The sequence below is a fragment of the Nomascus leucogenys genome, chromosome 21 (assembly GCF_006542625.1).
Source record: "Nomascus leucogenys isolate Asia chromosome 21, Asia_NLE_v1, whole genome shotgun sequence".
Classification (NCBI taxonomy): domain Eukaryota; kingdom Metazoa; phylum Chordata; class Mammalia; order Primates; family Hylobatidae; genus Nomascus; species Nomascus leucogenys.
Window position 1 is genome coordinate 58393750 of NC_044401.1, and position 17263 is coordinate 58411012.

Genomic DNA, 17263 nt, shown 5'->3' on the forward strand with positions numbered 1-17263 from the left:
ATGGAACTCAGCTTCACCCATTAAATATTGAACTAAATGTCTGTGGCACTGTAACCAGACAGCCAGTGTAGTATATCTGGCTCTATTACATTATCCCAGCCCTCCATTCCTCCATTTAAAATAAGAAAATAACTTTGGAGAATGGTACAGAGGCATGGGTGCCTGCTATAACTTAATGCCAAAGCCTGAAAATTAGGAACTGGAAGTACAGGCATGCACCTGTGTGTCAAGAAGCAGGTGTAAGATTATGTAGAATCCTGCTATTCATAACAAACAACTAAATATCGTTCATACTAAACTAGATACATTGTATAATGTCCATACAATGGAATACATTGTGATATGTTTATACAACAGAATGGGAAAGACCCAAGGAATGCTACAATCAAGAGCATGAATGAAAACCACAAATGTAGAGTTGAGTGAAGGAAGACAGACATACAAGAATATATACTGTTACGATTCAATGTATTTAAACTTCAAAAAATAATAAAGCCCAGTATTTTTGGATACATGGTAATGCAGTAAAACTATAAAGAGAGATACTAACCATGACCATAAAAAGAAGGGTAGTACGTGGGGAGAAAGGTAGCTGGAATTGGGCCAGGCTGTTTAGTGATTCTCGGGAGCAGGCAATTATCAGTTTTTTGATTGAGGTAGCATTACATGAGTGTTCTTTGTTTCGGGGGACAAATCACTGACCTATGTATTTTTATGGTGTACTAATCTATATGTCTCTTAAATTTTACAATAAAAAACAGTAACTAGCATAGATTCTGACCCACACTAAATGTTCCATATGTTAAAATGGAAGGTATAATAAGCTCGGAAAATACATTTCTCCTCCTCATCTAGGAAAGGAAGGACTAAGTGAAATGTTTCCTAAGTGCTTTCCTTTTTTCTTTTTTTTTTTTTTTGAGATGGAGTCTCACTGTGTTGTCCAGACTGGAGTGCAGTGGCACAATCTTGGCTCACTGCAACCTCCACCTCCTGGGTTCAAGTGACTCTCCTGCCTCAGCCTCCTGAGTAGCTGGGATTACAGGTGTGCACCACCATGCTCAGCTAAGTTTCGTATTTTTTAGTAGAGACAAGGTTTCACCATGTTGACCAGGCTAGTCTCGAACTCCTAACCTCAAATAATCCACCTGCCTTGGCCTCCCTAGGTGCTGAGATTACAGATGTGAGCCACTGCGCCCAGCCTCCTTTTCTCAAAGGAAAAAAAAAATTATGTAAGAAATGGTTTATAGCTGCATCCTGATTCCTGGGCATTGGGGGAGGAGAGGAAGAAACAATTTAACCTACTGATTCTACTAGTCTACTCTGGACTCAGCTCTCTATGTATAACATGAAATCCAGATTTGTTTTCATCTGAACTAACATTTGGAAATAATAATAATAAGTATTAATGAATGAAAATATTTGTCAAACCCCAGAGTAGTTTAAATCTTACTGTATTATATGCTCTATAGGTACTAAATTTCTATTTTGCATGTCATTACATGTATATAATTAATAGATTGATTGCAATAGTTTGAAGTGTGTCTTTTTTTTCCTACTACTTTAAGAAGCCATTCTTGTCTGGTTACCACAGAATCCTTGGAATCTGCATTGTAAGGCACATAGTAAGCAGTCAAGAATATTTGTGGTTCTACTGACTGAAGTGATCCTATCTTGTGACTCATGCATGGCACGTCTATAAGTCAAGGTAAAACGAGCTGTTGAAACAGATATACCCAAATTCTCAGTGATAAACAATAGTTTTATTGTCAGGGATCTAGACAGGTGATACTCCATGCAGTCACTGGTGATGGAGGCTTTGACAAAACATCTCACTTTTCCCCAGGTTGAGAGGTTAGTGATATCCAATTCGCGGCGGGGAGGCGGAGGGGGCCAGAAAGAGACATATGGGAGTACACTGCTTGAGTGACGGGTGCACTAAAATCTCAGAAATCACCACTAAAGAACTTCTCCATGTAGCCAAAACTGTACTCCAAAATCTACTGATATAAAAGAATGTGAAATTCAAAAAAAAAAAAGAGAGGCAGACACATGGGAGATCATACAGAAGATCTTGTAGGCCAGGCCTGGAAATGGCATTCCTCCCTTCTGCTCATATTTTACTGAAGCAAATCCAGTAAGTGGCATCTCTAGGTGCAAAGTCATCTGGGAGATGCAGTTGCTGCCTAATCTGGGCCACTCCTCCTTGGCAGTACGGTGACCTAGAAGGTTTTTCTACCATACAACTCTAGTGGACAGCTGGCTCTCTATGCCACAAGACCATTCAATTAGTTTATTTCTACAGCTTTATATGCCACACACACCTGCCTCAGCTACATTATAAGCAGGTGAAAGGAAAGAGATTAGATTCAAGTTTGAATTTTAAAAGGATTTTACTTCGTTTTCTCAAAGCCACCATTTTAGTGTGGCCAATGTAGATTACTGCTTTGTGTTTTAAGAAACTACAGAATGAACTAACATTTAATTTATATTTTTACTCACTTGTGAGGACCTTAATATATTATACACTTAGAGACTTACCAGATCCCTTTATAAATATCACAGAGAGAGAGAAAAAGAGAGTGCTTGCTCAGAGTTTTCTAGAGAATATCTCAAACCATTCAACATTCAAAACAGAGAACAGTTCTTTTTTGCTGGAAGATTAATCTTCATTTTCACACTGTCCTTGGTAAAATTTGAAATTACAACTTCAATTCCTTGATTCATACCAACAAAGGAATATTTTCAAGGGCTTGCTTCTCTTTCACACCAAAATTTCAGTTTGTTAAAGCAAACAATATCCTCCCTTTTATCCTGCATTTCAGGCTATTCCTGAACCATACGTGTCTGATCTTTCTTACTAAAAGTCAGGTGTTAGACATTTCGGCCATTCAAAAAAGGAGATTTTGAACATTCTAATTTCCTAATAGACTATCTCAAGGTGCTGAATGATAACCAGGGACTGGGAATTGTGGAAATTCTTGCTTCCATGATTTCAAATTAGAGCTCACAGTATCTTTGGCATAAGCTACATAAAGAAGAGCATCATGGCACTGAGTGATTTAAACATGAAAAACAGGTACAGGTAATGTGGTTCTAACCAAATCACTGATGTACTGCAGATTAGACAGAATTAATACATTTTATGCTGCAGTCTCTATAAATGAGCCAACAAATAGGCAGCAAAATTCTGAACTGCAGCCTTGAAATAAAGAGCTTAATGTAATTCAGTGCTTATTGGTTGCCTAGAAACTAACTTGGAAGGGGGTTGGGGAGGGAGGACTAGAAAACATGAAGGGTTCATAGGTTTAATAAGGAAATTATTAACTCTGAACTGCTTGGGGATGTGATAGATATATTCCACAATGTGCTCCTCTCCCAAGGGCTCTGTAATATGTCCGAGAGCAAGGTTAGGGGGCACGCAGAAGAGGTTGCTATAGAATGACAGGGCAGTAGTGAAGCCTTTAGGCAAACACCAGCATATACAAACCTCCACAGTTGCTGCAACCTGACATCATCTTAACTTGTTGACAACCTGCAGCTATGGGTAAAGCTTGTTTATTTGCTTTTCCTAAATTATTTTTTCTAGAAACATATAGCTTAGGACTTGGTTATTACATGAGACATTTTCCCAATTCATTATATCACTAAAGATATTTTAAATGCTTATTTGGGGCAGGTAGGGGATGGGGAGACAGAAGATAGCTTAATCAATTTTATATCAAGAAAAGTGGGCCAGGTGCGGTGGCTCATGCCTGTAATCCCAGCACTTTGGGAGGCCAAAGCAGGTGGATCACCTGAGGTCAGGATTTGGAGACCAGCCTGACCGACATGGTGAAACCCCGTCTTTACTAAAAATACAAAAAAAAAAATTAGCCAGGCGTGGTGGCAGGCACCTGTAGTCCCAGCTACTCAGGAGGCTGAGACAGAAGAATTGCTTGAACTGGGGATGCGGAGGTTGCAGTGAGCTGAGATCACACCACTGCACTCCAGCCTAGGGGATAAGAGCAAGGCTCTGTCTCAAAAAAAAAAAAAAAAAAAAGTGAATGGGCTGAGAAATGGGGCACATATATTGAGCATGAAGCCTTTTGGAAGAGGAGAAATTAACCAGTTTTGATGTTTTAATTGTAAACCACGTGATGTGAAGGGCTCTTTGAGAACACTCATGTTACAGTCCCATTGTTAGTTCAACTTCTTTTCTTTATTTGAATATAGAAAGCAAGGAGGAGGAGATGATGCCCAGGTGGCAATTCACGAGGTAGCATTTTAGCATTTCCTCTAAAACTGTTAAATAAATGGCCCTCTCAATTTTAGAGCAGTGCATACACAGGAGGTACTGTGCTTTAGCGTCTCAGCTTCAAAGAGTTGCTTAGGAAGGACATATTTTATCCTAATTATTTTTGACAGGAATTAGGTCAGATTAATTAGTTTAAAATTCAGCTGAACAACAACGTCTTTGCTAATTACTTCAGGGTGCATACATAATGCATTTACAATAGCAAAAAAAAAAAATGAAAATACTGGGAAAGAATGCTACCTAAAACTGACCTCTTTGATGGGCCATTCATAAAAAGAGGAACCTCTGTGACCCAAAAGGTGTGATGAGGAGCAGAGAGTTCCTTGAGCATTTTATTAAATATGAAGACAACTATTTATTTATATAAATATGCATTTTTATGTAGCTTTATGTTTTTAATTACTTATATTTAAAATAAACATTTATTTATTTATTTATTTGTAAACAGTGTCTCCCTCTGTCACCCAGGCTGAAAAGCAGTGGTGCGATCGCAGTTCATGTATCCTCTGCCTCCTGGTTTCAAGTGATTCTCCTGCCTCAGCCTCCTGAGTAGATTACAGGCATGCACCACCATGCCCGGCTAATTTTTGCATTTTTAGTAGAGATGGGGTTTCACCATGTTGGCCAGGCTGGTCTCGAAATCCTGGCCTCAAGTGATCCGCCTGCCTCGGCCTCCCAAAGTGCTGGAATAACAGGTGTGTGCCGGATCTAAATATATTTTAAAAAATACTTCAGAATGTAATGTCAAGATAAGACAGAGTAAGAGAGTGAGTGTTGAGGAAGTGAGTTTTAGAGAGAAGATAGTCCTAGCTCAGTCCCTTACCTTACCTTAGGCAATGCACATACCTGCTCTGAGGTTTAGAGTTTTTTTGTTATTGCTGTTAAACTAATAATAGCATTTAGCACCTACTTTATGGCCTGTTGTGAGAATTACATGAGATAATGTATATAAACCTCAGCACCTGACATAGAATAAGTATTTAATGTTTGTTAGTTATTACCGTTTCTATAGTAGTATAGGAAATTAAATGTTTGCCCTACTGCCTACACACTTCTAAGCTTGCCCCCAAATTACTTTAAAGTGAATTATACCTTTTGGCTCAGATTGCATTAGAAAGGCCGCTTTAAATTTAGACTCAATTTTCTACAGGGGAAAAAAAAAGACGGACTAAAATATTTCAGTAGATTAAATATCGAGTAATATTAAGCAAAAATCAAAGGTGTTTGGGAGGTCTTGGACAAATATCAAATAGTAGAGTGTAAGTATGCATTATCTGTCCAGTGTCCCACTCAGGGATAAGAAAGCATTTTAAAATCTTTTATTCATGAAGAAAAGCCCAAATAAAGATTGTGGAATCTCTTGATATTTAAAGGCTTGCTCACAGATTTTTTTTTAAAACCGCATGAGACAAACAAATGTATCTACACTTGGGTTCTGTAAGTCTAAAATTCTGGGCTAAATTATGACTGATTTGGGGACGTATAATCAAGCATCTAAATACATGTAAACTAAAGATGAATTTTGCTGGCAAACAAACTAGTTCCAGCCTCCGGCATTAGAACTACTTAGATTTTCTTTTCAAATACTAGACTATATTTACAGCTTAAAAATTGGATGGAGTAGGAGCCATTAAAAACTGATGACATTAAAGGAAATAATAACAATATTTTATCATATGTAAACCCAAGTTGAAAATACAACTGGCAACTCTGTCTGCTCAGTGCAAAGTATTTTGATGCTTAACACACGTTATCATGATTGCCGCTACTTTAATTCCCACATCTCGCTGGCAAAATAATTGAATAGTGAAGAGAATAAATGTCTCACAGCATGTGAAGCAAAAACCAGGATGGTTCAGATCACATTTGGCCAAAGAAATGCTTTCTTATTTTTCTTCTAGAACTGTGTGTCTGAACACTATCATGGGCTGTCCAAAGTGTTTTATTAGATTGTTCTCCCTAAATACCTGATTTCTGTATTGGAGGCATGCTGTCTTCCCTGGAAGCAATTTTCCTTTTAAAGTTATAAAACACCCATTAAAATGAATAACTTAACAACTGCCGTCAGAGAATAAATTCTAAACAAACATAGTCTGCAGCATTGTTAAGAGAAAAACAAAGGAAGGCCTACGTACTTACTTTACATGGATAAAATTTCCAATGAACCTTTGGCTATTTTGGGGAGAAAACTTTAGCTATTAATGGGGAAAAGGATGCAGGTGTTAGGGTGGATTGGGAAGGAGACTGCCACTATCTTGAATTGCTGAATTGCAAACCATAGTAATCGTCAAACTCAGGTCATTTCTGGTCTTACTTTTTCCCTTTGACAAAAGAGCAACAAAAGATCATGAGAATCCGGATCTGAGCCACATCACACACACTCTTCTAGTCTCTATACGTCTCAATTATTAACCAGCTGTAATTGATATTGTCATTTCCATTGGCAGTGGCAGCACAACAGGTAGTGAAAATGGGTACCGCAAGAAAGATGTGGCTGAAATATTTTCTCCAACACAGACTGAGATCTTTACCTACCTATAAAAAAGTTTTCTGCGTTAAATTTTACATACAGGAGGATTTTAGAGAATTTCCTGATACATGGTTACTATAAAATAATGAAGGATAGTATTGTCGTTACTTTTGTGATTCTTATCAATGTCAAATAAATTGTCTACAGTACACTGTAGACTGTCAAATAAACACAGTCAACTGTAGTTCTAAATTCAAAGACATTTTAATTTTAAATGGAGAGCATAAACATAGGATATAAGTAAATGAGAACAGATAAAAAATAATTTTATGAATAGAATGTCACTGTAGCATTTGACTACACTTGTGACCACTTTTATTATCATAAAATATGAATACCTACATTTTCTTGAATGCCAACTCTAGGTTTAACTATGTTAGGTGCTTTACATATGAAATTTCATTGAATCATTGCAGTATAACTAAGCCCGGTGTTATTGTAATCCTCATTGTAGAGATAAAGAAACAACTGAGCTTACATGAAATTCAGTAACTTTGCCCAAGTTCCCCAGCAGCCGATCCTTAAACACATGAGAATAGGTGTCCATATCTCTGGTAGACATGACTAGTAGACAGTTTGATGCTTGTGAACCACTGCACCTCACAATACACTTTCTAAATTTGTTTGAGCATACTTAAACTCGTTGTCCACTGTTTAGTCTTTGCCAGAAAAGATGGAGGTAGAGTGACAAGAGTGTGTGAAGGAAAGAGTAGATCGCTTAGAAGTTTGGCCCCATGGATTTAGGTTGATTGCATAGCAGTCTAGACCACCACTAGGGGGCAGGCTGATGCTAATTCATATTTCCATCATTTTTGGCCTAACCATAATGCACAGAACCCAAAGCAGCACCTTACTTTGCTCCCCACTATCCAAGAGGGCACAGTTCTTTTTTTTTTTTTTCAATGAATGCAGGTATAAAAGTAAGTGAATATGTGCTTATTAGGGCAGGGATGAAAGAGTGTGAATGTAAAATATTGCAGCCACGTTAGAAAGACGTCGGACCATTTCTTAGAAAGTTCAACCCAAACTTAACATACAACCCAGCAATCAGACTCCTAGATAACTATACTGGAGCAATGAAAACCTATGCTTACATAAAGATTTTCATGCGAATATTCATAGCACTATCATTCACGAATGATGGTCAAAAAGGGGACGTTATCCAGATGTCCATCAACTGATGAATGGATATACAAAATGTGCTCTATCCATAAAATGGAATACAATGCAGCAATAAAAAAGGAATAAAGCACTGATATATGTTACAACAGGAGGGAACCTCTCCAACAATATACTAAGCAAAAGAACTCTGACACAAAAGAACCCAGACACAAAAGAACCCACATGTTGTATGGCTTCTATGAAATGTCTAGAATAGGTAAATCTGTAGAGACCCACAATGCATGTGTATTTGCCTGGGGCAGAGTGTAAGAATGTGGTTTAACAGTAAACAGGTATATGGAATATGGAGCAATGAAAATGTTTTAATACTAGATTGTGGTGATGCTTGTACACTCTGTAATTTTATTAAAAACCATTGAATTGTTGGGCACGGCACTGTAATCCCAGTACTTTGGGAGGTCGAGGTGGGTGGATCACAAGGTCAGGAGTTCAAGACCAGCCTGGCCAATATGGTGAAACCCTGTCTGTACTAAAAATACAAGTAGCCTGTAATCCCAGCTACTTGGGAGACTGAGGCAGGAGAATTGCTTGAACTCGGGAGGCAGAGGTTGCAGTGAGCCGAGATCGCACCAATGCACTCCAGCCTGGGTGACACAGTGAGACTCCGTCTCAAAAAAAAAAAAAAAAAAAAAATTGAACTGTATACTTTAAAAAGATGAATTTTATAATATGTAGATTATACTTCAATGAATCTATTTAAAAAAACTTTAAAATGAAATCAGGGATGCAGCACGTCAGGTATGAGACACCACATTCACTCAAGTTGTTTCCCTCCTAAAAACATCTCACCCTTCAGTCCACATTCTGCTGCAGCAACTTCCTGCCCTTCTAGTCCGAACTTCTTTTATAACATTTTGCCTCTGCTTCTTGTCTCTTTATCCTCATCTCATATTCAACCCTCAGCCCACTGCAATCTGGCTTCAGCCCACATAATTCTACCAAAATTGTTCCTGCCAACTTTGTGATGACCTCCTTTTTGTTACACCCAGTGGGTGTTTTTAGCCTTTATCTTTACTTTATCTCTCAACACCTTGACCCTGTTCACCACTCTTGTACCCACTACTTTCTTATAGAATTTGTAATGTTTTATTCTCCTGGTTTTCCTTCAATACCTCCAGTTGCTTTTTTACAGTCTTCTTTCTGGGTTCCTCTTTCTTTGTCCATCGCTTTTGTTCTGATACTACTCGGGACACTAAGCAAGATCCTCTTCTCATTATACTTCAGAGTGGGGTCAGAATATCATCTCCATCAGAACCATTGGGTGGGGCCCTACTTTTCAACAAGACAGGCTTGGGAACTACATTCTACACCTACTCAGTGAGACACTCTGGAGTTGGTACCCAGGATTTTGAATTTTATTAGGTTTCCTGGGTAATTAATCTGACCCCAAAGTTTGAGAATCGTTTCTTTATATATCATCCCTGAGTAATATTATCTACTCCCATATGTTTAATTACCATCTGCTTGCTGACATTCTCAAAGTTTATATCTCTAGCTCAGATCTTGTTCCTGAAAAGGACTTTGTTCATAATCCATAGGCACAAATTTCTGCTAGCCATCTCACTTGAAGTCTTACAGAAAGAAAATCTTACTATACCACCAAATGAGCTCATTACCTTCGCTTGCCAATGTCGTTATGTTTCCTAGTTCGGTTGAGGAATCAATCACCACTGTTACAGATCTCACAAATCTGGTTAGCTTCCTTAACCCTTGATCCTCACCCTCCTTTACATCCAATCTGAAGCCCTCTCAATTTAATCCTCTAAAAATACGATGATTCCAGCTACCTGTGCCCATCCCCACTTAGAGGTATTCTAGTTGAGGCCAATAGCATCTCTCACCTGGAACCACTATAGCTGGCTCCAAATGAGTTTCTCAGCCTCTGTCTTTGCTGCTCTCATTTGTCTATGATCCTTTATTCGTAATGAAATGATTTTTCTGAAATGTGAACCTAACCAGGCTGCTTTCTTATTTAAAACATTTCTGTAGAATTCCAATCCTCTTAGGAGAAAGGTCAAATTCTTTAACTTGATAAAAAGGAACTTCCATGATGCAACCCCAGCTTACCACTCCAGACTTATTATTCCCAATCTCCATTTCATCTTTTCAGGAATTCTAACTTCTAGTTTCATTGAACTCTTACTTCTTTAAAGAATGCCAACTCTTGTATTGCCTCTATACATTTGTATATAATGCTCACTCAGATGAAGCATTCTATTCCATGTCTGGCTGATTTTTACTGATTTGTCAGATATTACCTTCCATGTTACCTTCCCTGGAAACTCTCTGAACCTCTAAGTTCAAATAAAAGGATTCTGCAATATGCAATTGTAATACACTATGTTGACCCCAGCATAGAACTATTACACTGCATGTTAAGTTTTCAGTTTTAAGAGTTTACCGAACTCTTCTTCCATTGGACTACAGGCTTAATGGGGGCTGGACCCAAGTGACCAGAACATGGATTTTGCCAATATAAACCTATTGAATTATTCAACAAGGGAATGATTTTTTTTTTTTTGTAAACCACAATCTAAAAAAGTGTTATGGCCACATATGTTTAACTTCCACATAATTGAAATTATAATAAAGACTAAAAAATTATGTTGTAGGTTTTTGGATGACACTGTGGGTATCATTTTAAAATACTATTTCAATGTTTAATATAGAATTAAATACAAATATATCAACATTTGGGGGAAAAGTATTAGAGAGTGTTAGGATCCTCAGAGCTAACTCAGTATAAACCATACTAAATTATATTAAAAAGTATTTTCACTTATTTGGATACAGAAAATAATGCTATACATTTTAAACTGTTTTATTAGCACCACAAATTCAATAGCATTCTTATTTAAATAGACATGAAAAAGAGTCTTGTTCAAGGTCTATTTTCATGTTGATTTACCTTCTGAATGAATGACATTTTAGAAGTTATAATGGAGATTTCCTTATTTAAAACATGTATCTCCTCAGAAGCCTGTTTTTGACTCTGTATATTTTGAGATGACCTCTTCACTTATAGTTTCAAGGTGTCTCTACTAAACATACAAAAATTAGCTGGGCACCGTGGCATACACCTCTAATCCCAGCTACTTGCGAGGCTGAGGCAGGAGAATCACCTCAACCTGGGAGATGGAGGTTGCGGTGAGCTGAGATCGCACCACTGCACTCCAGCATTGGCAACAGAGTGAGACTCCATCTCAAAAAAAAAAAAAAAAAAGAAAAAGAAAAAAAAAAAAGTTCATGAAGATCAGTAAAACAGCCAAAGAAAAGATAGGAATGAGAAATTCAAGACGAAATTTGGCCCACTGGCCCAGAAGATATGGGAATAAACTACTTGTGAGGTTTAATGGGAAGCTATAGAGAAGTTAATAGGTTCTGAACAAATATCCCAAGCTCTCAGCTCAAGGTATGATTTCCCAATTTGAGAAAATTTCTACCCTGAGGGTAGTAATTTTTACTCAGATTTTGTCCAAAGAAACTGCCACTATTTCCTATTTTTCTTCCTTTTCCTGTTTTCCTAATAAAGTGTTCAGTATTCTTTGGTGGAATTCTGCCCTACTGTTTGATGTCATTACACTTTCTTGTCATTTGGAGCCACTGGTGCTAACCAGAGCAGTGTAGGATAGAAACTAGAAGATGCATTAGTACCTTAGGTTATATCTCATATTCTTACATAATTCACACGTTCAGCTACTTAACAGAACTCAACTTCAAAGCTGTGTGATTGTATTTGTAGTATTTTTAAGTAATATTTTATTTTTAAATTTGATATATGCTCATTAAGAACGCATACTAACAATTAGTCACACATTGCTGTAACTGAAAACAAAAATTATTTGGAATAACTTCAGACAGGCCTGATAACCAGAAATATTAATAATGTGTGGATTCCTTCTCAGCTACTTAACAACTGGGGTGATAATTTTGGGACTCCTCACTCTGGTCCACTTCTTTCCCAAATATTCAAATATTCACTTGATCATCTTTGTTTGCCCTAAAACTCTCTGATACAAGAATACAATATTGTTTTGCATGCAGAAATACAATTTGGAAAATGAAAACGAGAAAGGAACATTCTTGGTTGTAATTTTCTTAGAGCAAAATGACATTTCAGCTCTAAGAAGAAGCATCATTTTCTTAGAAACGACACAGGTCCAGAGAAATACTGTGACTTGCCTAAGGTTGCACAGACCTAGAATCCATGATCCCGGCCAGATATCTTCAACTTCAGTCTTATTTCCACTGCATTGATTTTTTTATTCTATTTTCTAGTTCATTAGTTTGTCCAGTGTGATTGACTAATAACTATAGCAGGGTTAATCATAATAAAGTTAGTGAATTACTCTAGACACTCATGAAGCACCTGCAATGTGAAGCCTCCGTAAAGAACTTTTAAAAAAGTAATCCTGCTTTATTCTCACAACAACAAAGAAGGGAATCATAGGTATTACCTACATTTTAAAGGATATAAGATATTTTTATTCATATGGGTGCATTATTTAAGTTTCTGCAGTTAGAAAATGAAGGACCTCGGATAGGAATCTCACATGTATGCGCCAAGAACTTGAAAACCTTCGTCTTTTTTTTGATACTCACTCATGATTTAGTAAACTTTTTTCTCTGCCTTGAATTTACAATTTGTGTTTCTATATTTAGTCTGTTTTCTCAGAATTTAGCTTTTTACTAGAGGAGCAGGCTACAAAAATGACCCCTATTCTTTACCCCTTCCTTTGCCCTCTCATTTATACGTGCAAGCTAAATAATTTATCTCATAGACATAGAGGGTAGAATGATGGTTCCCTCATAAAATTGGAATTACTCCATAATCTCCCTGTTAACCTACTTTTTCAATTTACCAACATACTTCGACTTAAAAAATGAAGAGGTATAGACTCTCTTTGTGGTATTAATAGTTATGATGTACTCATTTAAAGGATTTTACCACAACACATTTAACTAATTAGTTTTCTTTGATGCTTACGTGGTTACCAACTGCTCACTACTTTAAGCATCATGGCAATAAACATCTTTGTGCAGTTATCTCTTTCTCAGATCATTTCCTTAAGAAAGATGTTGAATGGTTAGTCAAGGGGTATACGGAAATCAGTGATACATATTGCATGATTATCATCTGAAAATGAAATATCAATTAACATCTGTATCAACATTGCTCTCTTGAAAAGTTTGTGAAGGCAGAAGACTGAAAATATGTATTAGGCCTTCCTTGCATTGCTCTAAAGAAACCATAAGACACTGGGTAAATTATAAGTAAAGAAGTTTAATTGGCTCGCAGTTTTGTAGGATGTATAGGAAGCATAGCAGCATCTGCTTCTGGGGAGACCTTAGGAGGCTTCTAATCATGGCAGAACGCAAATGGGGAGCAGGCTCATCACATGATGAGAATGGGAGCCAGAGTGAGAGAGAGTGGTGGGGGCAGTGCCACATACTTTTAAACAAACAGATCTTACGAGAACTAATCATCATGAGAACAGCACCAAGGGGATGGTGCTAAACTCTTCATGAGAAATCCGCCCCTATGATCGAACCACCTCCCACAAAGCTCCACCTCCAAAATTGGGAATTACAATTCAACATGAGTTTTGAACAGGGACAAAAATATAAACTATATCAACCATATAGACTAGGTCTGTCTTCCTGTATACACTGATTATAGTATAATGATAATTTCCCATTCATTCATATTGGAAATTGTCAAATGGCCATCTTTTACCTTCACATATTTCTACTGAATTGTCTTAAATATTCGTTATCATTTGTAAAAGTGCTTTATATAGTAAAGATATACCCCATTGTCATATATATTGTCAGACAGGTTACAACCCATAAAAGTTTTTAACAACACCTCAAAGCAAATTTTAATTGTATATGCATTCTATCTTCTCATATCCTCTGTATTTATCACAGCTATTGCTGTATATTTTAAATTGTTTGGGTTTTATCATTTTTGACCAAATACTTGAATTATCTAGAGCATAATAGCACTGAGGCCAAAGTAGTGGAAGCTGGCTATGATTTTCAAAGGTTTTAGAGTAAATTCCTTAGCCAAACATGCCAAGACGATCTTGTGTCCCTGGGAAAAACAATTATGGCTAAGAACAACTAAGTCCACTGGTAGAAAGATACCTTATTGCATAAGTCTTTATCCTCCAAATGGGTCTGTGTTATCTTGGCCTACAAATGATATCACGTTATTCCAGTAGAGAAAATGTTTTTAAGGCTATCAAATTGCCAAAAGTAGAGGTCAAACTAAAATGTATTAGAAGCTGTCAAAAACATGTTACTTCCATGATCATAGACATCTTTCTTGAAAAATTATCAGAACAAATTGCAAAGTTTTTAACCTAAAAGGACTCTGGAACTTTAAAAAAAAAAAACCTTCTTTAAAAAGAAACTTGCATATTGAATTCTGTCACTCTTCTTGTTTAAGAAGTATTAAGCCTTTTAAAAAACCTTGGTAATGAGAAGTAGTTCTGTCATCTGTGGCAAGTTTATGTATAAATTTTGTATACCAGCAAATCTGAATACATCTGCTATTAAAAGCACAAGTGTGCCCCCTTCTGAATAAATGAAATATTGAGTCCTATATTTGCACTTAAAATAACCAACTCCCTTCTTTCTGGACAAAACTGAATAAACAAATTTGGGCAAATACTAATGGAGAGTTTTAAGAGCACACTTTTCTAGAAACATTTATGATGGGCGAAATTCTAAAAGAATATTCAGATGAAATCTGCTACATCTTTTTATATGTGTTTGTTTGTTTCCACAGCTGGAATCCTGTAAAATATCACCCGGGAAAAAATTCTGATCTTATTCTAGACGAAGAATGAAAAGCCAGGAAGCTACATAACCCAAGGTAGGGTGGAAAGAGTTGGGTAGAGAGTTGGCAACTGTTTTGGAAACCGAAATAGTGTTAAAGATGTCCAAAAAATGTGAAGTGACATTCCACTAAGACTGTTCAAAGATGTTTTGAAAGACAGTAGCTACGTAAGCTAAGTACCTCGTGTTGACTTAAGTTTGACTTTGTTCTCTTAGTTCTATAGCTGACACAACTCCCAGAAGGATTAAGTAGGTTTTGGGAAATTAATTAATGACTAAGCCATACTTTTATACCTTCATTCAAGCACTCTATCTACCAGAAAACATAGTGATCCAAATGAACTATTCTGATATATTAATGCATGTTTAATAGATTACATCTATAAAACTATTTATTTCAATCCAGATTCTTCTCTTATTTCTCCTTCTGTAAATTCAGACCCAAAAACAATTTTTGACCAAAATATGGCACCATGTTTGATATACTTCTCTTGGGCAGTGTGACACTTGACTATTTTAAAGTATCATGGAAATAAAATGTGGATGATGATGAAGATGATTATGACAATAGCAATTGTTATCAAAGTGAAAATGTACTTTGTCATAACATTATTAAAGGTTGACAGTTAAATGATGGCTTAAATCATAGTTAAATGACTTCCTAAGTCAACTGATAAGCAGGAATGAACTTCTAACCACATTCTCCAATTTATAATCAGAGAATGTTGTACTTTGTCTTATATTTGCTGTTATGTTGGCAAAAATAATTTGTCTCATTTTAAACACGAAGGCCGACTGATTAAATCTATAGCTACTATTGCTAGTTTTAGTGGGACTGGTAGCTACATCAGTTACTTTCTAAAATTCTATAAATGTAATATATTAGAAAAATTTCTATATATAATAATGTATAGAAATTAGAAAACAAAGGCAGAGATTGGTGAATTTGTATACATATTTAGGATTTTCCTCTCTTTAGCAAACCCATTCACTTTGTGGCCATTTGATTTAGGTCAGATCTATTTTTTCACAAGGTATTTAAAATTCATATCCTCTAAGAATGAAGTAAATTTTTCTCATTTTATTTTATTTATTTCCAGTGCATTTCCAGAAATCACTAACTTCTGACATTATCAGAACTTTGGATGAAATAAACACAGGTTTTTGAATGAAGAAAATATAGCCTGTCACCAGTTTAAATTCTTTTCCAATACTATTCTTTCATGATTCTATAAAGATTCTACACAGAATCTTTCCAACACTATTACTCAATAAATTCTCCAGAATACTGTGTTAATATACTTACAAAGTGTTGAATCTTTAAATTGCTGTTCTCAGTGGATAAAACTGACTGATAAAAGCACATTTATAAATGTCAGTTGCCATATGGTTTACACTTTTGCTAATGATCAATCACAAGATTAAATCAATCATTGGACAAATACCATTATGAAACTGTGAAATGTTTACGCCAACTCTCTTCTTCTCTCCCCAAGTAACATCACTAATTTGTGCCAATATTTACGAACATTTAACCCATACCTCCTTTCCTGCTGTAAGATTCAAATTCACCAATTGCATTTAGAGTGGCTACCTATTACTTGGCCAACGTATTCTTTTCAAAAGAACATTTATTGAATCAACATATATAAAATATCTCTTTAATTTAATTAATAGGCATTGTGTGTTCATTGCCAAAAATATGTTCTCAACTAAAACATACCCTATGATCATCAACTCACAGAGTTTTGCTGATTATTCATAATTGTGCAATGAACTATCTTGTAGAATAAACAACCTCCACAGTTCTTATTTTGAAAAACCTCAAAACGTTCAGACTAGTAATTACATTGAATAATAGCTTAATTTAAATTGTAAAAGACCTCTAGTGGATTGTTTATTTCATTTACACTGTGTGATATGTTTTATACAGAAAGAAGTTATACATACTTATGAATCAATGTGTACAATGAAGAATTAATATTGAAAACAAATGTATTTTATTCTACTTTTTAAAAAATGGTTGAAATTGAGCCCAGCCTTCCCACTGCCACTTGTTGCAACTTCCACACTTCATATGTACACCACCTCTTTCCTTGACCCTTGAAAGACATCATGTGTTTTTCACCTGAGAATGATATAAATATGAACCCCCTAATATTACATTTTGTCAGAAGATTTGGTTTATGTATTTATTTTGTGAATTGCTGATGTATTATCAGTATGGCATCCACTTGTCTTTCTTAACTGTGAATCACTTTTCAGTTGTGAATTTGTTATCTGTAAATCACAAACTAACCTTGTTGCCTGGGCTTAAACAAAAAGCCCAAGATGCATACCTGACTGATCGCTTATATTCCATCCCCTAGACTACAGAGCTTGATTCAAGAATGGACACCAACTAAAACTAG

The 17263-nt window shown here is 36.1% G+C and overlaps 1 long non-coding RNA gene across 2 annotated transcripts in view; it reads left to right on the plus strand.

Moving 5' to 3' along the window:
• The first annotated feature begins 1644 nt into the window (after positions 1–1644).
• The window catches only part of LOC101178192, a 177557-nt gene continuing 161938 nt past the window's right edge, over positions 1645–17263 (plus strand). For both annotated transcript variants that reach the window (XR_001114701.2, XR_004027552.1), the window contains exons 1-2: positions 1645–1705; positions 14803–14889. This is a non-coding gene — a long non-coding RNA (uncharacterized LOC101178192). The remainder of the gene's footprint in view (positions 1706–14802; positions 14890–17263) is intronic.